The sequence below is a fragment of the Triturus cristatus genome, chromosome 4_1 (assembly GCF_964204655.1).
Source record: "Triturus cristatus chromosome 4_1, aTriCri1.1, whole genome shotgun sequence".
NCBI lineage: Eukaryota > Metazoa > Chordata > Amphibia > Caudata > Salamandridae > Triturus > Triturus cristatus.
Genome location: NC_140585.1, coordinates 318668946 through 318696355, shown reverse-complemented (window position 1 = coordinate 318696355; position 27410 = coordinate 318668946). Strand labels below are relative to the sequence as shown.

The 27410-nt window shown below is 44.9% G+C and overlaps 1 protein-coding gene across 2 annotated transcripts in view; it reads right to left on the bottom strand.

Annotated features, from left to right (window-relative positions):
• NINJ2 (ninjurin 2) overlaps window positions 1–27410 on the bottom strand; it is a 487209-nt gene that overhangs the window by 7553 nt on the left and 452246 nt on the right. The gene's annotated exons all lie outside the window — the stretch shown is intronic.

Here is a 27410-nt window from a genome sequence, read left to right as displayed (position 1 = left end):
CCTGCAGTTTTACATTCAAATCCAATGTATAGTTTATGGAAATTCTTCAATGCCAAATAATCACATTGGCCCTTCTGTTGAAAGACAATGTCAAATGATATACATCAGTCACAAAAGTTACTCAAGCTCCCTGTTAGAGACTTGTTTGACAGCATTTTGTAAATGAGTAAGAAGCGCCCTAAAGACGATCACGCACAAGGAACTTGAGGTGAGCACATTTTTTTGGTTCTATGTAGCATCTATGTAAATGATCTTGAAGGAGATGGAGACTTGATCCTTAAGGCACATGTTCAGATTTGCACTTTCTAGGTTTTCCTGGATAACCAACTAGGAGAAGGCTGTAAAGTATATGTTGCTGGATACGACTGGTAGCAATGAGGTCAGGTTTCAGCTTTTCTTATGTTTCTAGGCTTGACTGTCAACCTATGTTAGCCCAGGAGAATCATTTGACAGTACCACTAAAAGTGTAGATACCGAATGATTGTTACTGAATTTTGTTTAAATCTCACTTAAGGTCTATACTGCACGGAAACACCTGGTTCTTTCACAATTCAGTGTTTAATGGATTTATGGAACAAAAGGAGCAGGTTCTCATTGCTTGTTTAACAGGTTTGACTTGTGAGTGAGGGAACTGTCAGGTTTTGTGAAGAGGTCTGATGACAAACTGCCTCAGTTCCCAAATAGGATGTACCAGACTCAGTAAAACAGCAAACAGCATGCCCACGTCTAATTTAGCAAGATCTCTCTGGTGCACCACAGGTATGCCCAGAAAGTCTCCAATGATTGGCCAACCCACTAATCAGAGAAGATACAAGCACAGTTTAGTTTAATAAAAAGCACATAGTATTCAAAATAAACATATAACAGACATACATACTCACCGGCTTCAGAAAGGCAGGCCATACTGAACCTAAGCCATGCTGGAGTAAAGCAGGTCAGTCCCAGACTCAGGAAATGTATTCGGGCTTGTCTGAGCAGTGAAGGGTATAGGGGAAATCATAGAAAAATAACAAAGCCACAACAGAGTCTAGAGAGCAAGGATAGCATAACAGGCAAAAAAGTTGAAGAAACGTAAAGAGGAAACACTAATATGCCAAAGCACTAAGAGAAGCCAAAGAGCAAGGTCAGAGTAACAGGCTGAGAGGTCAGAATATCAAAGAACCGTAAAATGGGACAATAACAAAGGTGAGGGATGGGAAACTGTGAACAAACTATCCACAAGCAAGGAGCCAATACAACTGAAAAGTTCTGGGGCAGCTTCCTAAAGTTTCTGTGTGACAAATACTGCTGATGCGTGTCATGACCCAGAAGTCCATTACTTGACCCAGGCTAGCTTTCTACTCATGGCTCCCTAGCTTCGATTGGCTGGTCCCCCAGAGGCTTGAAGGGAAATGCCTTACAGATGTTCTAGAACCATCCTCAAACCTCTAATACCTTGCCCCCTTACACCACCTGCTTCCTGGTGTTGGTTTCTCAGGGAATTCCCGATGGAAGTAAGCCACTAATCTGGTGGCATGGACAAATGTTGGTTCCCAAGAGTGCTCTGAAAGCCCATACCTCTTCCATGTTCTTAGCTACTGCCAATGACCTCTTACTTTCCTTGAATGTACTACAGATTCCACCCCAAATTCTTGGGAGCCATCTATCATAAGCGGCGGGGTGATGTGGGCCTAGCCTTGGCGGTTGGGGACTAGTGTGGCTGCTGCGCTCTGGACGGTCTGCAGTGTTTTTGTGAGCTGGTTGGTAATCCATGTGTAGATGGTTTTTTCACAGGCTAGTCTGCTGGCGAAGAGGGCTTGGGAGATTGTTTTCCTGGTGTTGACAGGTAGCCACTTGTAGATTTTATTAAGTGTCCTTAATGTGTTGAAGCAGGCCGAGGCCACTGCATGGACTTAAGCGATCATGTTCAGTTTGTTGTCAATGATGATTCAGAGATTTCTCACTTACAAGCAAGTGCTGGTGTGGGTCCAAGGTCTGTGAGCCACCAGGTGGAGTCCCATGGCAAGGCATTCTTCCCAAAGACTATCACCTCGGTCTAGTCAGAGTTTAATTCGAAGCAACTGGATTTCATCCAGGTGGCTACTTCTGTCATGCATGTGGTGAACTCGTTGGTTGTTTTGTCCGAGGAGGAGAGTATCAGTTGCGTGTCGTCAGCCTAAGTGAGGATGTTGTGAGCTCATATGATGTTGGTGAGTCGGGTCACGTAGATGTTAAAGAGCATTGGGATGATTGAGGAGCCCTGTGGGACTCTGCAAATAAGATCTTGTGCTTCAGAGACATAGGCGAGTATATTGATGGTTTGTGTTCTTCCTGTCAGGAAGGTACAGATCCTTTCGAGGGCAAGTCTCTGGATGCCTGCTTTGTCAAGTGATTGTGTTAGAATGTGGTGGGGAGGTTGCCAAAGGTAGCTGTTAGGTCTAGAAGGATGAGGGCTGTGGTTCCCTTCTGCCGAGGACCATCCGGATGTCTTCCACTGCTGCTGTAAAGGTGGTTTCCGTACAGTGGTTGCGTCTGAAAACTGACTGTTTGGTGTTGAGAAGCTCGTGTTTGGCGAGATGTTCAGAAAGGTGCTCGTTGAGCTGGGTAGGGAAGGGAAGGAAGGATATCAGTTGGTTATTGGTAAGTTTGGTCTGGTCAGCTGAGGGTTTATTTAGGAGGGCATTAACAGCTGTATGGTTGCAGAAAGGTGGCTGTACTGATGGAGGTGATGAGGATAGGGGTGAGGGCCACACTGATAGGTATTACTACTCTGTGAAAGGCTATATGGAGGCAGTAGTCTACCGGGCCCTCGGAGTGAATCGTATTCATGATTGTTGTGGTTTCAACTCTGCTATTGGTGTTCCATGTGGTGACTTTGATGTCCTTAATTACTAGGAAACTTCTGGAGTGGGCCATAGGGTCTGGGTACAGGGGGAAGTTGCAGTATATGCTTGCAAGTTTGCTGAGGCACTTTGAGCAATCGTTGCACAGATCTTGTGATGGGTGCATGTTTTCAGCGACCGCTGTAGGTGTGGGGAAATCTTTAACGACTGCAAAGATTTCTTTGCTCCAATTGTAGCTGTCATTTATTTGTTTGACTAGTGTAAGGAAGTGGGTTTCTGTTGCAGTAACCCCCCCACTTTTTGCCTGATACCTGATGCACTTTTCCTTAGTGTGCCCTGGGTCCCTGCCAATCAGGTACCCAGGGCCTGTGTTCCTTCCCTAAAAACTGTACTAAAGCCTAAACCCAATTGACATCTCTGGCCACATGTCAGCCCCTGGTAAATGGTACCCTAGGTACCCAGGGCATTGTGACCAGAGAAGACCCCTAAGGGCTGCAGCACTTATTGTGCCACCCTTAGGGGCCCTGTACCCTGACACACACACACTGCCTTTGCAGGCTGAGTGTCCTGGTGCAGAACTAAACACCGAGTCGACATGGCACACGTCCCTGTGTGCCATGCTCACAAACCCACTGCCCTGGCATACATCAGCCACCTCTCTAGCTGGGTGCCCTATGCCAGTGGTGAGGACACAGGCGCATGAGCCCTGTTCCCCTACAGTACCCAGGGCCATTCCTGGGCACTGTAAGTGCAGTGATGCCATTAAGACTATATGGTGCTGGGAGGTTGTCATTACGAACTCCACAGCACCATAATGGCTACACTGAAGACTGACAAGTTTAATATCAAACTTCTCAGCACATTAAGCCCACACTGATGCCAGTGTGGGATTTAATGTAAAATGCACTACAGAGGGCATCTTACAGATGCCCCCTGAAACCTAACCTACAATCCACGTCTTGTCTGAGAGGCTGCCTAGGCTGCCACACAGCAGACATGTTGCTGGACCCCTGGGTGGAAAGCCCCCGCTCTCCTGGGCCTGCAACAATGCACATCCTGGGCAGGTGCTAGGTCTCCTCCCCCAGGATGGGCAGGGGGAAGCTTCAAAGGCATGCCCCCTTTGTGAGCTTCTCCAGGCCACTTGCTGTACTCAGCAACTGGCCCCCACCGGTTCTGACCCCCACTCTGGTGGGAAGACTGGCGGAAAACCCTTGAGGAAAGGGGGTGTGCCAGACTGTGCCAACTCCACCCCTCAGGTGGGAGAGGCGAGGTGAAGCACAACTCCGGGCTCCGGCCATCTTGAGGATGGGGAGCCCTGCCCAATCACAGCTAGGCTCCGGCCCCCCTCCCACCGGAGAAGAGCAGGATAGGGGGTGTACTCACCCCAGGACAGGGACCCATTGCTCCCTGTCCTCACCCTACCTGTAACACCCCTAAATTTAGTATTTAGGGGCACCCTGAACCTTCCTTCCTCAGATCCCGATTCGAAAACAAGCAAGAAGATCAAGAAACCAGAAGTCCCGCCGCGCAGCTGCTAAAGAGGACGACACCAACTGACTTGGCCCCAGTCCTACCAGCCTGTTGATCCTTGAACCTGCTCCTGTGGAACTCCGGCGCCTTCAGTGGTCAGTAACCTCAAAAACCCCGGAGGACCTGACCACGTTGAGACTCTACCAAGACTGGGACTCCCACGAGCAGTGGTTCTGCTCAAACAGCAATACCCATGGTGCCAGCCAGGAACCGCAAATCCAGCGCACACTTCACCTGCCGAGTCCGGCCTGTGCTAGAGTGGACAAAGACCCTGAGGACGTCCCCCCGGCAATTCTGACCTGGAATCCAGTGCCCAAGGACCCTTCTCGACGACCCAGACGATGCCTGCAGCCTCAGAACCAGGGACCCCTCCAACCGCGATCAGCAGGGGGTAAGATTTTCCGACGTCCAAAGAAACCCCTGCACCCGGCACCCCACGGCCCCCTGTGCCCAACTCCTGGGTGCCTACCTATCCTCCAAGATCCCAACTTACCCCTCGAAGTGTTGGTTGCTCCTGAAGATCCACCGTCCCCGAGTCTGCAGCCTTTGTTCACTTTCCAAGATCTCCATTGAATACCATTGAGCGCCCGACGGCTCAAAAGCACCCTGCACCCAGCTGCCTGAGTGCCCCTGGCAGTGCAACCTTTGTCCTAATCTACTTCCCCATTTGCCCTGAGCAAGTGACCAGGAGCCCAGCTCCCACAGCCGCGTGGTCTGCTCGCCAGCAGCCACCAACCGAAGGCCCCCTGCCTCTCATTGGATAACATTGGGCCTAACTACCTCTGCACCCGGCTGCCCCTGTGCCACTGAGGGTGTACCAACTGTTCCTACCTGACCCTGGGAGACCCCTGAGTCTATACCCAGAACCTTAACTCTGCCAGTCGAGTACTTACCTAAAAGCCTATAACTCACTTTTCTTCCATAGGCTAACATTGACTGGTTTCACTTGGAAATTCTTCTAAGTGTGGAGTTTTGGAACTTTAAAATATTCATCTAAAATCAGCCAAACAACGAATTCCGATTTACTCACCTGTTATCAGGAGAGACCTCAGTGCTGCATCTTGTAGCTCAGTACTGACCCTGAAAAGTAATTTTAACCGTACTTACCAGTAACTTGAATTTTCTTCCATAGGATATCATTGCCTGCTTTTTGCTGAAAAAGTTTCTGTGTCGATTTTGGAAACGTACAAATATTTTTTAAAAATCATGCCAACGATAAAAACGTAATTACTTGCCTGTTTTAGATAGGTGTCCCAGTGCTGAACCTAGGAGCCCAGCACTGGATTACAAAAGTAATGAGAGCATACTTTACCGTAACTCGAATTTTCTTCTATAGGAAACCATTGACTGTTTTTCTGTGAAATTCTTCTATGTGTTGATTTTGCAAACTTATAAATATTCCTTAAAAATCGCCTGTATAACTTAAACGCAGTTTCTCAACTGCTTTCAGGTGGTACACTAGTGCTGGATCCAGGATCCAACACTGACCTAGAAAAAGTAACCATAAAGCCACTTACCTGCTAAGTGAATTTCCTTCCATAGGATAACATTGGTAATTTGATCAGAAAAAGTTTCTAAGTGTCAACTTTTAAAATAGCAAAATATTGCTTAAGAATCACAACAGTAACTAAAACGTATTTACTCACTTGTTTCCAAGAACTGTCCCAGGACTGAATCTAGGATCCAGTCCTGGAGTTAGAAAAGTAATCCTGAAAGTAATCAATTGCATATAATTTAAAATTCCCATTGAGCTCAATGTATTATTGTGTTTGAAATTGTGTTGCCTATTGCAACAAACTGTAACTATTGCATTTAAAGTCAATTGCCTCTTGCAAAGTATTTAACTAAAGCATCTCATTCTGAGAAAGTATATTTTGATACCTCTTGTTGGTTCTAAAATAAAACAACCATATATTGTTATATACAAACCATTGGCCTTGAGTTCAGTTCTTGAGTGTGTGAGACCATTTGCTGACTGAGTGTGTACAACAAATGCTTTACACTGTCCTTTGATACTGCCTTACTGCTCGACCAAGCTACCACTTTAGAGAGTAAGGTTATATCTATCTTTAGCCTCTGCCAAACCTCTTGGGACTGGGGACTCTGTGCACACAGTACCTATTTTGGAACAGTGTATACAGAGCCACTTTCTCACAAATAGAGCCTCCCTCTTGGTTTCTCGAATGAGCTGGTGCTACTTCCTCTGGGTGACTATATAGGCGTCTTTTTCCACATCCCCTTTGTTGGTTCTCCATTTCCAGTTGTTTGCAGTTTCATTTGGTTACTTGTCATTTTGAGGTCTTCTATGTACCAGCTGGATTGTTTTCTGGTTTTTGCAGTGTCACTTCATTTCATGGGTGACAGTGTCGGCACAGTTGGTAATCCACCTATTGAAGTTCTCAATGTCGAGTGCCAGGATGCCTGTGAGGTCTGATGTGTTTTTGTGTTTGGAGGTTGTCCTGTCCACCTCTGGTAGGTTGTTCTATTGTCCTTTGTAAAACTGACTATGGCGTAGTCTGTCCAGGTGACAGGTCTTTGGGTGTTGGTTGTACCACTACCCCTTTTGAATGTCGACAACAAAATTTTTTGCGAACAGACAGCAGTCCCTTGGATCACTGCCTGTTCCTATAAACTGTTTATAAATGTATTATTTTCTGTTTTTGCTATTTGGAAAATGGACTGCATTAAAAAATAAGATGGCTTTATTTAAAAGCAATCACAGACATGGATATCTGCTGACCCCTTCAGGTCACGATGCCTATAACTAACCAATTGTAGAGATTCTCATTTTGCAACCCATTTCATGCATATTAATGAGGTAAGTTGAATAGCGACCCATTATGAAAAAATATTTTGGCATTTTGTGAACCAACCTATTAATACATGGGTTGGATCACAAAATACCAATGCATTCGGTAGAAGTCAGTGTGCAAATTGCATCCACTTTTACCGAATCTATTTTAATAGATTCCTAATAAAAATCACAATTGCAAGTTACTATTTTTTAATAGGAATCCTAGTACATAAGCCCCCACGTGCCTTTTGGTGTGATTTCGTCATTCAAGTACAAGTGGAATACTACTGAACAGATCATTGAATGTCTCATCACATAGAGGGTCACAAAAGTGTTTCTTTACTTAATCTAATATTTCCCTTTCACCAAAGTGTCCCAACTGGGAGAGTGAGTCATTGCACCAAAATAAAACTTTGTTCTGAAACTGGGCAGAATCAGTTTCCCTATCATATTTCAATCTTGGGGATTCTCTCGAATCCATTCAACCACATTCAACCTCTTTAATCTCAGTTTTAACAGTGTCCAAAATATTCTCCATCTCAGTGACATTGGTTGCTTGAATGTCCAAGATACAAGGTTCTTCAGTTATCTTTTCGGCTTCTATCTGCCTTGACAATGCATCAGCTTTACAATGTCTCTTTACACATCTGTAAGTTAGTTTGTATTGGAATCAATTGAAACATAGGGGCATATCAGCAAGGCGAGGCAATAGAATTATCGCCGCTTTTGCGGCCGTTTTTGGCCGAAAAGCGGCTAACGCGTGTAAACTTGCATTAGCGTAGGAATTCCTAACGCCCAGCTTAGCATCTCTAATGAGATGCAAAGTGGGCGTTCCTGACCTGACATGACAGGAGAAATGTCGCTAAGCAACATTTCTCCTATCATCAATCCCCACGCTATGAAGCATAGTGGCAAGAAAAGTTGTGATAACCCCTGTTATCGCTACTTTCCTTACGCCTGCTTCAGGACTGACTTAGCCATGGTATCCTATGGAAGGTGGATATCATGGCTAAGTTTGTGAGTTCCTATCATCAAGCTAACGCCACATTGCGTGAGATTATCGCTGGGTTTCCAGCGATAATCTCACGTTAGGCAGTTAGCGTGAGGATTTTTATCACTTTTGAGATAAGTATTACTAATAGCACGCTATCTCAGCGATAAAAATCCACGCTAGCCGACGATAATTATCCTAGCGCTAAGTGCGCTTAGCAATAATTATCGCCGGTTGTTGCTAATATGCCCCATAAAGTCTAATGTGCATATCGGGCAATAGAACACTTCATTGACTTTATAAAACCTAGGTTTTTTTTGTTTGCCAAACAATCACTGGATATGCTGCACCTTCCACTTGATAGTGCTAATAAGTGAGAGGACCTTTAAGCGCCAAAAGTTCTTTGTCGTAAATTGTGTAATTCTGTTCTTACATGTAAATGTCTGGGAATAGAAAGTGACTGAATGGACAACTTCAGTGATGAGACAGAATTGCACCCAAAGCATGTGGCACAGCATCTGTTTCAGTGGTGAAGGGCGGAGTGTGATCAGGGTGCTGCAGAACAGGCGCAGTCTTAAAAACATTTTTTATCAGTTTGAAAATCCTTTACTGTTCTGATCCCCATCGGAAGGGGGCACCCTTCTTAGTCATACAATGGGTGCAACAGTCGTAGAAAGAGCTTCAATGAAGTTTCTGTAAAAAAATGGCAAAGCCAAAGAATCCTTGTACTTCCTTCATGGTGTGAGGAACCAGCTTCTCAACCATGGCTGAGACCTTTTGAGGGTCCATGCTGAAAGTCTGGTCAGAGAGGATTAACTCTAAAAAGGATACAGATGTGGCTTTAAAAAAACATTTATCTAACTTAGCATATAGGGAATGTTACCTATATGCTAAGTTAGATTTACAAAGCTTCCCCAGCGACTGGAACTGCTTTCCGAGGGTCAAGTAGTTGGGCTCATGTTGCTGCTACATGTACACAGCGGGCAGTACGGAGCCCAATTTGAAGAAAGACCGGTTGAGTATTGTGTCTGGACCCTGAGAGAGCACTGGCTAGAGAGACACCTGGTGCCTAGAAGTCTGCTATGAGGTGTTGAGGGTCAAAGGATAGACTGAGAGGAGTGCTTGCAATAGCACCAAGTTTCTCGCACTTAGCCTGTCTGTCAACGTCCAGAGAACCGAGCCAAGGTGCTTATGCTTTCTTAGGGAGGGATCTCTCGCTGTGAGCAAGATAGGCAGGGGTTTTGCACTTGGAGCTTCTTGATGTGAAGAAAAGGGCTTTGGCAAGAACTTATGGTGAAGGTAACTGCCTTTGTGGAGCCCTGCCCTCTTATGACATTTAACCTTGCTCCACTGGTGATAAACCAACCCCAGCTGCAGTTTTAGCATTTGGCAGCTGTTAAATCCTGTTTCGTCCCCGCTCAGAGCTTTTAGCACCAAAACTGAAGATGTCAGCTGGAGCTTGACAACAATGCACCCAGGGGTCCAAAGCACCAGCAGTATTCTGCTTTGTCCCACTGAAGGACTCTGAGAACCAGAAAAACATTTAAGTCTGAAGGTAAAAACGTTGACCATTGTGACCCATTGACCTACCCGATTCCTGCTCCATTGTGGTCCTCTTTAAATCATGCATAGGTCCCAGTAAACCACAAACTATGACATTAAACTGATGCTTTGTGTTTCCTTGGTACTTTTTGCCATAAACAATTTAAATCTATGTTTCCAGTTCCCCTTGTAGATATTGATCATTTTGGTGTCTTTTGCATATTGATTTACTCTTCATTTTCCTTAAGTGATTTGGGAATTTTATTGTGTTGTGTTTTTCATATTGTAAGGTACTACATTTTTCTGTACATGCCACACATACCACCGTTAAGACGAGATTCTCTTAAAGTCTGTTGTGACCCCTCCCAAATCAATAACCCAATTTATGACAATATCTACAGGACTGCTTAACTCAAAACACTTCTATGACAGACTTATTACTGTTCCATGTCACAAAAATTAAGATGTCTCCAGACCTCTTAATTAGATGTGAATTTTGAAATTATCTGTATCAGAGATGGCAGCGGATGGCTCCCTTAGACCAACTTTACCTGAGACCTGAAGTGCCTTCAAACATCTCTTAGCTCTTGTGGGCTCCAGTGTATCTGACTTACAGCCCAACAAAGTTTATTCAGTCGACATAATTGGCTAAAATATTACCAGTCCAAATGTATTAAAACAAAATGGGAAGCCCACATATTTACCGTCTGCCACTGCACATCTCTGATGCCCTCTTCTTAATAGCTCATCTGGGGTGTCATTGCCCAGGCATTTTATATGACATGCAAAAGGCCCATTCCTTTTTTAGCCTTGATATGGTCCTGGGACAGCCAGTATACCCTTATACACTATAAAAGTAATTTTACTTTGCACCTTGAATATTTTTAACTTTAAATGTATGTTGCACCATTTATTTTATGCTTTTACTTTGTAATTATGACTGTACTGTATGTCTTTGATATTTTGTGATTTCATTTTGCACCTTGAATATTTTGAAGTTTAAATTGTACATTGCACCTTAAATATCACACTTAAAGACCATATAAATCTACAAGATATGAAGAAATGTATAACAATCCGAAGTATAAACTATGACAGCCTAACGAAGGTGATCTTAGGAAAAGACGTAGAACTCACTAAAGTCTACCAAAAACAAATTAAAAGATGTTGTATTAAATTGCCAATTTGCTACATCCTATACAGCATCTATTGATGACTTTATATTATAATACAACATAGATGTCCTCCTCTGCACTGGTGCCTGGTTTACCCATCCCCTCCTGTATCTACTGTTCCCACAGGGTTAAACAATTTAATGTAAAGCAAAAGAGCATGGACGATGGAGCTGATATAACACAAAGGGGTATTATAAAACATTCATACAGTAGAACCATTCATGACCCGCTCCTTCCAATGGCTCTAATCCAATACTCAAACATCCAATTTCCACCACATTAACACCATCCTTTTGCCACATGCCAGGCAGTACTAACTATTTCATGTAAGAATGGATCTACCTGATCACTTGCTAATAAGTATTTTCAGCTTACAATAGAATGACAGCAAAACTGTGTGTAGCTACTGTTTCCTCATTCCTATTAGACAAACACCTCATACAGACTACAGTGAAACAACTAATCATTTAGGAACCACTCTTGGCCTACTTATTGTGATCTAAAATACTTACGGGCCTAATAACAATGAGAGTTTCGATGTTGCATTATGATGAAGGTGGACAGCGTTTCCACCGTAGGGATTACAATCCCGGTTTCCGATGGACTTTCCATGTCGTGCTTTCCCACATGGAAAACCTGTCGGAAAGTGACATTAGGGTCCCCTAGCAGGGCCCCCTTCACCATGCAGCCTCCGGTTGGGGGTTGAGGGCTCTCCTATTGTGCACCCTGTTAATCCCTGCACGTGTAGCAGGCACCCTGAGGTGCCTGCCGCACGGTGCAGGGATGAACAGATTCTCCCATTTGTCTATTGGAGCTTGTGCTATGGCTGATTTACTGCCGATGCACAAGCTCCCATAGACTAATGGAAGTATGCGACCACACCATGTGCGGTCACATTTTAATCGCAGTGTCGGGACCGCCGACCGGAGGAATACAAAAAATGTATCTAGCGACACCCTCAACCCAGTCATCTACAAAATAGATCCTCTGGACTGAGAACCGCGAAACAGCTCCATCCTGGCCATTAGAGCCCCAGTATCTTTACAGAGCTAAAACAAGCACTACCAAAAGATTGTATAATTCATGAACTTGAATGGAAAAAATGCCCTACTCCCATCCTGGTTGAAATTCTAAGTATTCCGAGACTGGTATGCAAATCCAAATATCTAAGCACTAAAGTCACATTTTTCAAAGGACAGTTAAAGGCAGTCAAATTAAAACCAGCAAACTGTTTGACATTGGTAGAGCTTGGTAGACCTTTGAGGAGCACAGTGCAGAACTACCAAATTTCTTCAATAAAAATAACTAGGATATCTAAATGGGATGTACTTCCACATGACTACCTCAGTTACAAAAAGCCTTATTATGTTCCAAGAAGGCCACCAGACACCAGGACTTCCTTTAACCTCAACACCCGCGAAGCACTGACTGGCACATTCTACTCAGCCAAATTACCTATCCTTTGAATTCCATACCACTTAACCTTGAAAAATCAATCCCCTCCTCACTTTTCCTGACTTGACAAAGGTCTTGTGTACATCTCTATTTGAAAAAACCCCACTATAATGCATATTCTAAAACACCAGAACGATGACCTGAACTGCAATGAGAGCAACTTCTCAATCACTAGTCTTCTAATCACTATGGGCCTCCTGTACCAAAAATGCATTTGGTAATAGTGGTCACAATTTGCACATCGACTTTTCCTGAATGCCTTTTTATTTTGTGAACCGACCTATAAACTTATAGGTCGGTTCACAGAATACCGAATCGTAGTGGGTCACAATTCAACCTACCTTATTAATATAAATGAAGTAGATCACAAATTGCAACCCACTGTGATTGGCTACAACCATAATAATGGTGGCCAGTTGGGCTCAGCAGACTACGATGTCTGTGATATTTTTTAAATAAAGCATTCTTTTTTAGGTCTCGGCTAGCGATGGCTGCGCTTGCGCAGTCTCGCTCGCGAGAGATAATGACTTGGGAGAAGAGGGGCTTGAACCCGCCCCTCTTCTCCCCTGTTCTCCATTGGCTGGCCTAGTAAATGCTGGCCAGCCATTGGAGAAGAGGTCCCGTCACTCCAATCATGCCCCGTCCTTTTCGGATCGGGGGGCGTGTTTTTCGCGAAAAGTCTCAGGGAGGAGACAACAGCAAAACACGCCCCCGAATCCGAAAAGGACGCTCCCTTTCTCCGAGGCATTTCTGCTGTGCCTCGGAGAAAGGCGGTGGTGTGCCTTTTGCTGTGCCTGGTTATTTATTGCTCATCTTGCCAACGCAGTATGCCTTCCACCTCTTTCTTTGAATATGTGCCTGTAACCCCGCAATGGCGAATTATAAATACTACAGTACTATAACGGAGAGCGCCTTATATACAATACATCACTGCTGGGCAACGATAATGGAATCGCCGCGCTGCACTTGGTGATCCCGTGACAAGATTGTGATGACGTTGTATCCGGCGAGATCTTACACTGTTAACACGAACTACAGAGGCAATGGAACAGATGCCCAGGAGATGGGAATACCCAGTACTAGTGACACCACCAGCTGAACTCACAGTGGACACACATAGTAAAAGTTTCACAGATGTGACCTCTGACCTCTGGTAGGAGACTGCCTGCAGTGAGACCTCCCCCTGGCCCTCGTGCTATTGCCAGGCGGGGTTACCTTAATATAAATATATATATATATTATAGGCTTCAACACGGGCCGGAAATATTTGTTCAACCCACTAAGCACATTTATTTCTTTTTTCTAAAAATGATGCTTGGAACTTACATTGAAGAAGTGGAAGGAACAGCTAATGTGTCCTGTCCCAGGAAATAATCTTTTAATGAGAAATGCATCCAGCGCTGCCGACCCCTTGGGTTCACGCTTCAAGGGGGAGGTAACCCAGCCCCCCTCTCGCCCACCACCAACGTCTCCTAATAGATTTTGCAGATAGACTTTCTGTCTGTTTGAGGGGATCAGAACAGGGCTGCGCATAAATCGTATTCCAGACAACGGGGATTCATTGCAGATTTCTGCTTCTTTTTTGATTTGTTTACGCAGACCCTCCATCAACAGGGAGGCGGTTGGCTTTTAACGGTATTTTAATGTACCTTTAGGACATGGCGCCTGGAGGCGAGAACATCCCCTGCGATAAGCAGTAGTGAAGACGATGACCGCAATCTCTAAAGGTGAAACTGAGAATGCGTGTCGACCACAAGGTACATAACATCCCACAACACGCCACCATCTGTTAAAGGTACTGAACCTTCTTACTGTTCAGCGCACGCTACATTTCCACACGTACTTTGGCAGAAGGTCTCATTACTTCGAGGCAGAACTACGCGTTACTGAGTTATTATCTCAATGAATTGTGTATATTTACATCACTGAAAGCTTCTTTCAATGCATGCTTTAAACATATCAGTATTTCTTTTATGTTTACCATTGCTTTTAAGGGGGGAGGGAAGGGCTATTTATATTCAAATGTGTTTGGCGCCATTTAGATTGAGAAAGCCTTCTTTGAAGGCGAAACGCGTCTCTTGCCATGGGGTCGAGCGAGACCCGAGACATTAAAGAATGCCACACCAGACTTCCTCGAGTACGTGCCTTCTTCTTCATTGGAGTGGGATGGTGGATTAATTTAATTACAGCGGCTGCGGTTCAACGCTGTCCACGTAACACCAGTCGGCTTGTGGCTCTACATCTTGACCGCATTTTGTTTGGGAGCAGCATGGACATGCTAAAGATAGAGCCCCCAGAGTTCGTGCCAGCAGGAGAATTGGGGATGACAGCAGCTGGGAGATGAGGATCTCGTAGGGGGGCGGTTTTGCCAACTGCCAGCATGGGGTCTGTTGTTTCCCCAGTCTAGAAAAGCCCTACTTGGAATACTGGCATCCTCTGGTGACTGGGCACTACGGACGCCTATGCGGAAGCGGTGAGGAGCGTTCGGCATCAGTATTTTTTTCATTCTCGGATCTCCTTCGGCCCCGTGTTTATGTCTATTCTTCAAATATTCATTTAGTGCTGCTAGTTTCCACCAACAGCGAGACAGTTCTCATATAAATGACTTTGCCTGCTGCTATTTAAATATACTGACGTGTCCTGATCTCGTTATGGTGAAGGCGGTTTGCGGATGTTTGGAAGGATGCCCTAATATATGTGACTTTTTACTAAACTGCCAAGTAGCATTATGGGAGATGTAGTGCTTTCGGGGATAACGATGTTCACCGGGAAGCGGCCATTTAAGCTGTCACTGTACACACATGTGTTAATTGGCTCAGCGGTGTTAAGACATTCCCCTCAATCTCAAGGGCGTTTTGTGTTGGAAAGGAGATATCGAAGCGATCGCATCCGGGTACACAGCAGTATTATTTCCGCTTTTTCAGCGCTCAGGTCAAAGAGCAAAGGGACCTATTATTAACAGAACTAATATTGCGGGCTTGAAGAGGTCTCGGCTCTAAAGTGTATGGGACAATTGCAGCATGACTTTTTACATTCGTATTTTATTATTGGTTATATGAAGGGCTTACATTTTTTTCAAGAGGCTGGCGCCATTCTTAAAATAGGTTAACTGTTCACCCATTAGGCTGTCATGCAGTATGTTTATTTTAGGAATTACACAATCTGGTGGTATATTATTAGGGTGACCAGATTCTCAAAACAAACAAGCATTTACAATGCAACGGTCTCGGCATTGTTAAAGTTAGAGCTATTGCCATTGCTCATGACAATGCCGTTTCTTTAAATGTTTTCAAAACAAAAACATAAACAAAAATAATTTCATGAGCAATGCCAATAGCTCTAACTTTACCAATGCCGAGACCATTGCATTGTAAATGCTTGTTTTAAATGCCACCTGTGATCCTAAAAGGAAAACAGGATGTGTTTAATAAAAATTGAAATGTTTAACCAAGTTTGTTTGTGGAGGAGGTAGTGGTTCAAAAGACCACCGCCTACTGCTAAAACATGTTTTTCTTATCCTTCACAAAAGGGAAGAGGTTCCTGAGATACCCCTTCACATTAACAAATGGGTTACCACCTTCTCGGAGGTGGTGGCAAAACATTCATGTTTTACAACTGGATTTGAGTCAAAACACATTAAAATATACCGTAAGTAATCGGTATTTGGTAGGGACGCATTTAAAACGTTCCTTCCAAATACAGATTCATAATGATTTCGATACTGTTTAATATCTTGGAAAACCTTTGAATGGACTTAATACATTTGAAAAAAGTATTTTAGCATTTGTAAACCCTGTGATTTACAGAATCAGAGAGTTTGCGTACACTAAAGTCTTTTGTACATGAGGCCCTAAATTATTAGATCAATTAAAATGAACTTCAAAGCAAATTCCAATTTAGGTTCAGATCTGGACACTGAAATATCATAGCTAAACATAACTGATGATCCTTATCAGATATTGTTAAATGTAAAATTGTTAGAATATCAATTCTAAAATAATTATATTTATTTAGCAAATTATTAAAAATGTGTATTTTTCATTGGGTATACTATTTAAAATAATTACAAATATTTAAAAAAAATGAATAAATACATTAGGATTTGATTAATATAGTTTTGGGAATGTAAATAAATGATTGATATGAAATTAGAATAATAGTGGAAATTAACTTCTATTTTAAGGTTATTTCTGTAAAAATATAATGGTAAAAACAAAAAACATAGGAATTTATATATACAGTAATATTTAGGGGATTCAGTTAAAATGTAAAATGTGATACATATAAAAATATTATCTTAATGTTTCTATATTTTGTATTTTCAGTTAACACTATTGTACTTTTGTAGTACTCCTTGTATCTGTGCTCACACAAATACATGCCTTTGGTGTTTATAGGCATTGGGGTTAGAATAGAAATGTGCACTCCCCAACCATATTTTGTTACTCTAATGTTTGTAGGCCTAAAAGTTAGGAGAGTAAATCTGAACTGTGTCAAGTTAATTGTTTTATCTCAATCTTTGTATGACTTTATATTCGATTAGCACAATGGTACTCCCATAAATAAATGAATTTATTTAAGCATTTGTAGATTTGGAGTTGGAATAGGAAAGATGCACTCTCCCTAATATATTGTTACCCTAATGTATGCAGGTATTGGTGTTAGATTAGTCAATCTTAACCCCGACCCCCCAAATATATGCACTTACGCAAATGTATGAAGGTTTTAAAGTTAGAATAATACGTTTCCATTTCCCAAAATATATGCAATTACACCAATGTATATAAGTAATGCAGTCAGATTAATATATTTGCACTTCTCAAAATATTTGCAGACACCCCAATATTTGTAGGCTTTCTGAGTTAAAACATTAAACCCCTAATCCCCAAAATATATGCATTTTACAAAATATTTGCACTCCCCCAAATATTTTATTTGCCCACATATGTTTAGGCCTCAGAGTTAGAATTGAAAATATCTAATACCCCAACTATATGTACCTACTCAATGTACATAAGTCCTGGAGTTAGAATAATATATTTGCACTCCCCAAATAATTACAGTAACCATAATTTTGTAGGGCTTAGAGTAAGAGTATTACATCTCCACACTCCAGATATATGCAATTAACCCAAAATATGTAGGTATTGGAGTTAGAAGAATATAGTTGTACTCCCCAAAATGTATGCACTTAGGATGTGCAATGTATGTAGGTATTGAAATTAGAATAATATGTTTGTGCTTTCCAAAGTATTTGCAGGCACACCAATATTCATAGGCCTTGGAGTAGTACTATTCAATACCCCAAATACATGTACTTACCCCAATGTACGTAGATTCTTGGAGTTAAAATAGTATATGTGCATTCATCCAAATATCTGCAATTACCTTAATGTCCAAGATCTTGGAGTTAGAATAGCAAATCTACCCTCCCCCAAATGTATGCTAATATACCTGTTTGTAGTCTTTGGAGTTAGAATAGTAAATGTGGCCTCTTCAAAATTGTAGCTATCCCAATGTTTGTTGGCATTTCGGTAAGAATATTTATTCAGTATTCCCTAAATAATATATAATTAGACTAAAGTGTATAAAATTAGAATAACGATCGTGGTACTTGTTTTGTAAAAGTATATGTATAACAAGGCTATAAAATATTTTATTTAACCATTTAAAAAAGGTACATAGTTTGTATAACTTTATTAAACATTTAGAGCAAATACTTATTTTTAATTAAAAATGAATTATGAATGGTATGTAGTTTATTTTTTATAATTTATAACATAAAAAAATTAAGATCCTGCACTTCGTTTGAGCAAACAGTAAAAGTTGTCATAACGTTTAAAATTAAGATTTTTGGTGGGGCATGGCCAGCTGCCAAGGGAAATGGCTGCCGACTAGAGTAGCTCCATCTCGCCCCAGACTGTTCCCGGAAAACCCCCCACATTAATCCACAGGTGATGCATGCAATGGGGTGGAGGAAGAATCGGAGCCAGCCGGGGTCAGAATGAACCGACTGTAGTCCGGAAATGGTGAAGGGGTAACCGGCTACGTCGCAGACAATTGCCGCCTGTACGCCATACTGAAGCTGGAGGCTCGATTGACAGCGAGGCCGGAAAACTGGGCTGTCGGGTGACTCTCCTCTGAGGCACGATCAAGTGTGGCCTGTGGCGATGGGGGCACAAACGAGCCCCGCGACAATAGACAAGTGGAGCCTACGCCCGATAGAGACGCTTGCACACTGGTCTGGGCCACCCGTGCAGGCGCGGCCCGGGCAACAATGCAAAGCCAGGGCCTCAAGTGACGGTGAGGCCGGAACACTGTGCATCAGCGCAACCTCCCTCGGAGAACTGATCAAGTCAGGCCGGAGGCGGCCGAGACACAACCAGACCCAGCAATGATGTGCATGGGACTCCTGCAGCCGTAATCCTATCCCGGCCTGGGCGACACAGCGCAGCAGGGGCCTCGAGAGCTGGCAAACCCTGCGTTGGGACTGCAGTGAAGCAGGCTCCGTGAGCCACAGCACAACAGCTTTGGGGGTCTCCATGACCAGAGCCCCGCCCCCCCGCATGGCCAATCCGCATCCAAGAGGCAGAAATCCGCAGATGACCTGCAACCGCCGGATCAGATCAGGAATTGTGAGGCGCAGTACAGACCGGGGCACGTAACTAGGCCACCGTGTTCTCCACAACATCGCCGACCGTGGGGGGCACAGAACATGAAATGGCATCTCGGAGGGCACTTACATCTGGCAGGACAGAAGGGGACCTGCCCCTATGTCTCCTGCGGGCCACAACGAAAACCACATAGTGGGCACCCACCAAGAATATTCAGGGCACAGTACAGGCTTGGGAGCAGTGAGGCCCTGGCTACAGAGACCATTGATGAGAGCAGGAACCAGCATTGTAGCGGCACTTCGGGGGTGAGGGAGTGCCGAAAACGCAGGGGACAACCAAGTGCCACATGCACAAAGTGATGAGGACCTACCCCCACCTCGGCCATATTGCACTCGACCCACAGGAGTGAATAACACAGACACCCGGAGTGGAAGGCAGGTCGACCAACGAGGCCCAGTGCGGGACCCTCCACAACTGTTCATCGCCACACACAGGCTAGCGCACCACCAACTAGACGTAGGAAAACGGAAACGCCGCGTGGGGTGACACACCACACAGGCAGGCAGCGGTGATTCCTACCAAGCATCCGCCTCAAACTGCGCAGAGTAGCACAAGGCTCAGGATGACGGAGGGGAGAGGCCCGCGTAGTACGCATCAAACGAAACTGGACAAGTTTGCATGGGCCAAGGAACAATCGGAGGTGGAAGACCCGACAGCCACTCAAGCTGAAGACTGCACAGCGGCAGAAGCAAAAGATGTCACACTACAAGACATTATGGCCACACTGAATAGGGGGCACACGTCCCTAGAATCACGTATCGACTCCGTCTCCGCGGAAATCTCGCTGATCTGTGCAGACCTTAAAAACATGAATGCTAGAGTAACGTAGGTGGTAACCACAACAGCGACGCTCCACGAAGACTCAGAGACTCTCAAGCGTCAAGTAAAGCAATTACAAACTGAAAGTCGAGCGATGGCCGCAAAAATAGACTACTACGAAGGTCGCTCAAGACGCATCAACGTCACGTTATTGGTGTTCCATAGAAAGCAGAGGGGCCGGCAACCGACCTGTTCGTGGAGGACCTCATCCAGAAACATTTGCAACCACTGGGTCTATCCCACTATTTCTCGGTAGAGAGGGTCCACCGTGTCCCAGGTGGCAGACCTAAACCAGGGGCCCCCGAGGCCTATCCTGGCCGGCATCTCTAATTTCCAGGACCAGGACTCAATCCTCCAGGCTTCCTGTGTGGCCCCGCCGCTGCACATTGAGCACAGTATGATAACTTTATTTCCGGACTACACTGCCGCGGTAACAAAACAAAGGCTCCGTTTTTTCGACATAAAAAGGAACTGAGCAACCACGAGCTCAAATACTCCATGCTCTTCCCTGCTAAACTCAGAGTAGAGGTGGAGGGGAAGGTATGGTTCTTCACGACACCGGCAAGCACCTGTTGGCAGCCGCAGATTTGGGAACAGAAAAGGCAACACCCATGAACCCGGCAGAGGGCGTGGGAAGCTCGAAGTGAAGGCCCTTCCTCGAGGGACAGAGAAGTGATGCGACAAATCCCCGCTACAAGGACTTCCTCACAAACACGGAGGCACTACATGACCGAGAGAGCGGCACCCTACTTCAGGTGTGTCCAGGCACCTATGGAGTCCTAGCATCACCCCAGGGTTGTTAATGGACGAGACCCGGACTAATGTACAATCTTATTGGTTCTGCTGTTTTCTCCACCTCTAGGTAACTGTTTAGGTTCACCACATCATCGCCAGCTCGATACACTGGCAACATGGGACTGGACATGGGGGGATACTGGAAATGCTCCCCCTACAGAGGTAACAGGGAAAGGGTAACAGGCACTCTGCACTGTTGGGGAGGCGGGTAGTTTTAAATCCGTCATGCAGAGAGGCGGGGAGCGGCAGGTGGTAAGGGATATAGTTACTGTGTTCTTCATTACGACTGTTCAACATTGTCCATGGCACGACTTGGTGGTCATCACCTAATGCTCAAATTTCGATATTATATCCAACCCACTCATACAGAGGACTCACATGCGACCACACTGATTGATCACACCGCACCTGCACCCACTTTCCACCCTCCAAGTAGTCTGCACCTACAACTCCTTTTGTGGAATGTGAATGGCCTCAGGGACAAATTGAAGAGGGAACTCATCCTACAGTACATTAAACGGCAAGCACCAGCGGTGGCCCTACTCCAAGAGACCCACCTGGTGGGAGCAATGTTTAAGGCCCTTGATAGATGGGGTTTTTGCTTAGCGGTACACTCAGGGTTTACATCAGGGGTGGGGATCCTCGTTAGAAAACAATTTCCACTCATTGTTCAGCGAACATGGACGGACGACCAGGGGCGGTTCGCAGCCGTTTCATGCCAATGGGAATTGCGAACAATCAATATAGTCACAGTATACATACCCTCAGAACTTCACTTACCAGCGCTGAGCGCGTTCCTTCTTAAACTCCCAGAGGGTGAGCTGATACACTAAATGACTCAATGGACCGGATGCCCCCCAGACAGCAACACCGAACAACATCCCAGCTTGCTGATTTTCTGGAGGCACTGGGCTTGGACGTTTGGCGCTCCCGGTTCCCCTCAGGCACAGCAATATATACATTCCACTCGGGTGCGCACAACAGTCTCTCCAGAATAGATTACGTGCCCACACTAGCAGATAACGTAGGAAATTTTAGTGAGATGAGCCACCTACCTATGGGCTTCTTGGACCATTACCCCATCCTCATTAAGTACATCTTGAATGCCTCAGCCCAACGCCGTATATTTCCCATTTACCTAGGGTATTTGAAGAGCCCCAAGATCTGGAAGGGTCTTGCCATGGCCTCCCAACATTATTTTGAAGAAAATGAACATTCGGTCTCCTCTCCCCCCACCTTCTGGGAGGCCTATAAGCCAGTCATCAGGGGACAAGCAATCTCCCTTATCGCGGACCACAATAAAGAAAAGACGAAAGTAGCGTAAGCCCTAGAACAAGAGGTACGCCATTTAGAAACCATACACTCCCAGGACCCCTCGGGGCTCAATACAACCCGATTGAATACAAAGAAACAAGAATATAAAGAACATGTGTGAGAGGGGGCCAAAGCCAAGCTAGCATCCACTGACACAAAATCCACAAAGTAGGGGATAAAGCAGGCAAACTGCTTGCCTTGCTAGATAGGAGCGGGTTGAAAGGTGGGTGGCTGGGTTCCAGCTAGACACGGGAGAGGTCACTACGGACTTGCAACAGATAGTGGACGCATTCACGCATTACTATGAAAAGATTTATACCCCTGTAGCTACTGCAACACCAGGTGAAGCTGTTGAATTTCTCAGAGACATCCACACCACCACACTTAAAGTGGAAGAAATCCAATCATTAGAGACCGAGTTCACACCAGAAGAAATAGCAGCAGCCATAGGAGACATACAGTCTGGGAAAGCCTTGGGACCCAACGCATCCCCATTGTACTATACAAAAAAGCAGTGACAAAATTAACACCAAACCTACTGGACATGTACGAGGCCAGCCTGGAGGAGGGAGAGCTCTCCAAGAGACCAGCGCATGACAGCAATAGTAACCATCCGCAAGTCGGGGAAGCTAGCCCAAGAATGCACATCTTATCGCCCCATCTTGTTGCTCAACACAGAGGCCTAAATTCTGGCCAAAGCATTGGCGCTCAATCTATGATGCCTGCAGAGAGTGCTAGACCGTAGACACTATCCAGGAAGAGGCTATCATCCTCTCTCTTGACGCGTGCATGGCCTTCAACACAGTTGAATGGCCATTCCTTTTTGCCGTCCTTGAACATATGGGGTTTGGGCCCAAATTTCAATCCTGGGTATGGCTACTGGTATGGCTACTATACACAAAGCCACTGGCACAAGTGGTGGTGAAAGGTAGAATCTCTGACTCATTTCCCTAGGACGTAGAACAAGACAGGGTTGCCCACTGTCCCTGCTCCTCTTTGCTCTAGTGCTAGAACCACTGTTGGCCTGGGTAAGGAGAGATCCTATTATCCGTGGACTCCAATGGACGGAGGAATTGGAGGACCGGATATCCCTGTACGCGGATGACGTCCTGCTGTATATGGCATCCCCGAGGCGCTCGTTAACTAGACTACTGAACATCTGTGAGACTTACGGGAGGTACTCTGGATAAACAATTAACTGGAGTAAGTCCATCCTACATGTTCTGAGCACCCACCCCCGTCATGCCTAGGGGCTGTGAGGTCAGAGTGGTGGAAGACGGCTTCAGATACCTCGCAATCTTCATCACAGTAAACCCAGAAGATTTTATGACTGTAAACCTCCAAAAGCCTATGCCGGGATACGAAACACTAGGTAGAGCTGCTCTTTTTAAAATGATGGCATTACCCAGATTTCTTTAAGACCTACAAAATACTCCATTTCCGGTTCCCCCATCGTACTTCAGGGCGATAGAGACGGAAGTGCGTATCCTCCTATTGGATGGGAAACCACCATGAACAAACTGGTCAGAGGATGGTACGATGGTGTTATAGCACTCCCGAACATACAGGCATACTACTGGGCCTTAACCAGTGGCTTCACTCTCCCAGACTGAACCTACATTCCACATGGATAGATATCTCCTAGGGGAGGGAGGGGTCATGAGGGCACTCTACAACAAGACCCGCAGGGCAGACTCTCTGGGACCCATTGCTCACACAGTCCAGATATGGCACACAGTCCTCAGAAAACTGGCCTGGTATAACACAACAACACAATTTACCCCCCTCTGGAGACCGGAAAATTAGGTAGACTGAGTACCTGTAAAGTGTTCAGGCAGTGGGATTTAATAGGAATCTCAAGGGTCGGTGACCTCTATATCAAGGGGAAAGTTATCCCATTTACGCAGCTTCAAGACAAGACAAGTAGGACATGGCATTTACGGAACTGTTCCGTTACCTCCAAATTAGGCAAGCACTCCTGGCCACCAGATACTTCCCTCCCAGAGGCTTCTCCACTGGAGGATAGGTTACCTATAACGTATCGATCGAAGGGCCATATCTCTAACTTAGCAGAAAATAATTAACGATCAAACAGACCCCACATTGAGTCTCCACAACAAATGGCAGGCCAACATTGGGGAATTAGATGATGCTGACTAGCAAGAAGCGCTAGAGTCCCCGCGGGAGGTGGAAATACCCTCTGGATTGCGACTGGTCCAACTCAAAGTGCTTCACAAGATATACCTATCCAGGGCAACATTAGCCAAAATGGGGAGAGCTGACACCCAGCTCTGCTTGCAACACTGTGGGGCCACAGGTACATTCTTCCACATGATATGGGAGTGCCCCAGCATCCAAGTATACTGGGAAGCGATCATGAACACCATAACACGTCTCAGTGAGGCTCCGGTACCACCAGAACCAAAACGTTGCCGAATCAACATATGGGAAGCCACAGATCTCAATCGCAAAGCCCAAACCTGGGCCACACTAGGTGTGACGATAGCAAAACGCAACATTGCCAAACACTGGGGAGCGAAAAATGTGCCAACCTTTGCAGAATGGTGCAGTGACATGGATTGGGTCATGGTGGCTGAAAAGGCAGTATATGTAAATAGAGCGTGCTCCAAGAAGTGGGAGTAGGTGTGGGGAGGGTGGAACAAATTTAGAGGGAATATTTGTACACTGCCACCAAGGGGATTCTCGCAAGATGAAAGCTGAATGATGCACTGTACTAAATACTGGAGAAATTAACAATGGCAGTTTCCTTGAAGATGTACACATATGCTAGAGAAATCAGTTGTGGCGCAAAAGGCCGAATTATTGTACACAGGTACCTAAGTGTATGTGGGATGATGTTTCCAAGTCGTATATTCAATAAAAAGAGTTTTTAAAAAAATATTTTTTATATAGCTTGAGTATAAAACAAATTCCAAAATAATGTACTGACAGTCAATATATTTTACACATTTAGTAGTTAAGAAAATGATTCCCAGTTTAATAAAATAATTGAAAAATAAAATATATGCATGAGATAAACATTACTAACATATTTTCCTAAGGAATCTACATATTCTAAACATTTTCTAAACAAATAATACATTTTTATATAAAAGATAACACACTGAATGCATTTTATAATATCAATTAAACCAACATTTTGTTTTACCATTAACCATATAGCCATCATTTTTTTTGTTTTCCTCATTCTACTGCACGCTGAAGCAGGATTGCAGTTGATCGTAACAGGTAAGTTTACATTTTACTTCTATTTTACTACTAAGTCTAGATTTAGGAGTGGGGGTTAAGTGTTCATTAATGTGTTTCAGATTATGTGTTGTTAGATGAAGGTAGTTGCCTTGTTAGAAATGGGATTTTTGGTCGGCTAGGGCATGTGCCAAAGTCGGGCAGAAACCACCACTCTAGTCAGGATAAGGGAGTTACACTCCTAAAATAACCCCTGCTCACCCCCTTGGTAGCTTGGCACGAGCAGTCAGCCTTATCTTAGAGGCAGTGTGTAAAGCATTTGCACATAACAGTAATACCGTGTAAGCACTACAAAAAGACACCACACCAGTTGAGAAAAATATCCAATATTTTTATACACTTAAGACAAGACCAAACATGATAAAAATCCGCAATACAATACTTAAAAATCTTCGGTTATCAAAATATGCTTGAAAAACAGTTTCTTGATGTTGATAGCTCCGTCCGGGGCTATCACGGCATCGTAAGCAAACAAATCCAAACAGTTCTGGCTGACCGCGGTATCAGAAAGATCCGCAAACAGTACCTTTTAGGAATGCAGGGCGTCGGCGACCTCTCGTTGAGCTTCCGAAAGCACGACATCCGCAGGCATCGGTTCCGGAGGTCGGTGCAGGAGTCGTCGGTGCCCTCGAGGTCAGAAGGGTTGCAGATCAATCTGATCTCTGTTGGAGTCAAGAGCGCTGGCGTCGGCAGGTGTCGGGTGCTGCGGTACAAAGTGCAAGCAGCGGCTTGGTGGTAGCTTCAGCAGGCGTCGTGGGTGAGACCAGGGTCACGGTGCAGCGTTGCGGCGGTGCCTACTGCGGTGTCTTCAGGATACGGAGTCTGCAGCGGCATTGTAGACATCGTCAGGTTGCTTTTCTTCTGTTGCAGCACAAAGCACACAGTCCACAGTGCTGAGGGCAGAAGAGCTTGAAGTCTTTGCTGTTCCTGAGACTTCTTGAACATGGGGCAAGCTCTATCTCAAGCCCTTGGAGAAACTCACAAAAGTAGATTGCAGAAAGTTCAGTCCCGTCCTTTCACTGCCCAAGACAGAACTAGCCACTGCAGGCCACCACTGCAAGTCACACAGCAAAGTGGTAGTTCCTCCTCACAGCTTCTCCAGCTCTTCTTCTTGGTAGTCTTCTTGGTCCAAAAGAGTTCTAAAGTTCAGGGGTCTGGGACCCAATATTTATATCACAAATTATTTTGATCTCTAAGGCAGAGAGTGTCTGTGCCCAGCCAGAACCAGTTCTGCCTTCCCTGGTGTGACTTCCTAGCAGGAGGTGGAGACGGCATGGTCAGAGGCAGACCAGGCCCTTTGAGGTGCAAGGAAATCTCCTCCCCCTTCCCCAATTGCAGCCCAGGTCTATTTAGCCCTTTCCTGACCCACTTAGACTATCTGGAGCCACTCCTGCTCCCCAGCCTTCTGTCATCCAAAACCCAGACAGGCAATCCACATTCCAGCAGAGGCACACGGGATGACCGAGCAAGAACATACCTACTTGCTAAAAGTGGTATTTTCAAACACAGAATGTAAAAATCACCTTCACTAAAAGATGCATTTTTAGATTCTGAGTTCTTTATTTTCTTACCTAATTCCCCGGGCCAGTTATGTTTATAAGATGTTATAAACAAACTCCCCATTCCGTCCTATGGGGAACAGGTAGCCTTGCAAAAGAGAAAAACGAAATTGGCCCTAATTCGCTACCAGGACATGCCACAAACACCAGGGCATGTCCTACCATTCACATACACTGCACCCGACCCACAGGGGTACCTTGGGCCTACCTAAGGGGTAGCGGACTTGTAAGAAAAGGGAAGGTGAGGGACTGGCAAGTGTGTGCACTGGGCAAGTCGACATGGCAGTTACAAACCGAGCGCAGACTCCGCAATGGCGGGTCTGAGTTACCTTTTCAGGGCTTTTCACGTGGGTGGCAAAATCAGTGCTGCAGGTCCACTAGTAGCATTTGATTCACAGGCCCTGGCACACTCAGTGCACTTTACTAGGGACTAACAAGTAAATCAAATATCCAATCATGGAAACACCAATTGATAACACAATTTACCACAGGGGCACTTGCACTTTACCACTGATCAGCAGTGAGAAAAGCGCGCACAAACACTACGCCAGCAAAAACCGAGTCAAAACCGGAAGGTCAGAAAGCAAAAACTCTGGGGAAATATGCCAAAAGATGCCAAGTCTAACATGCGTAGAATTTGGTTTATTGCGTGTTATGATTATTAGTTTCTACG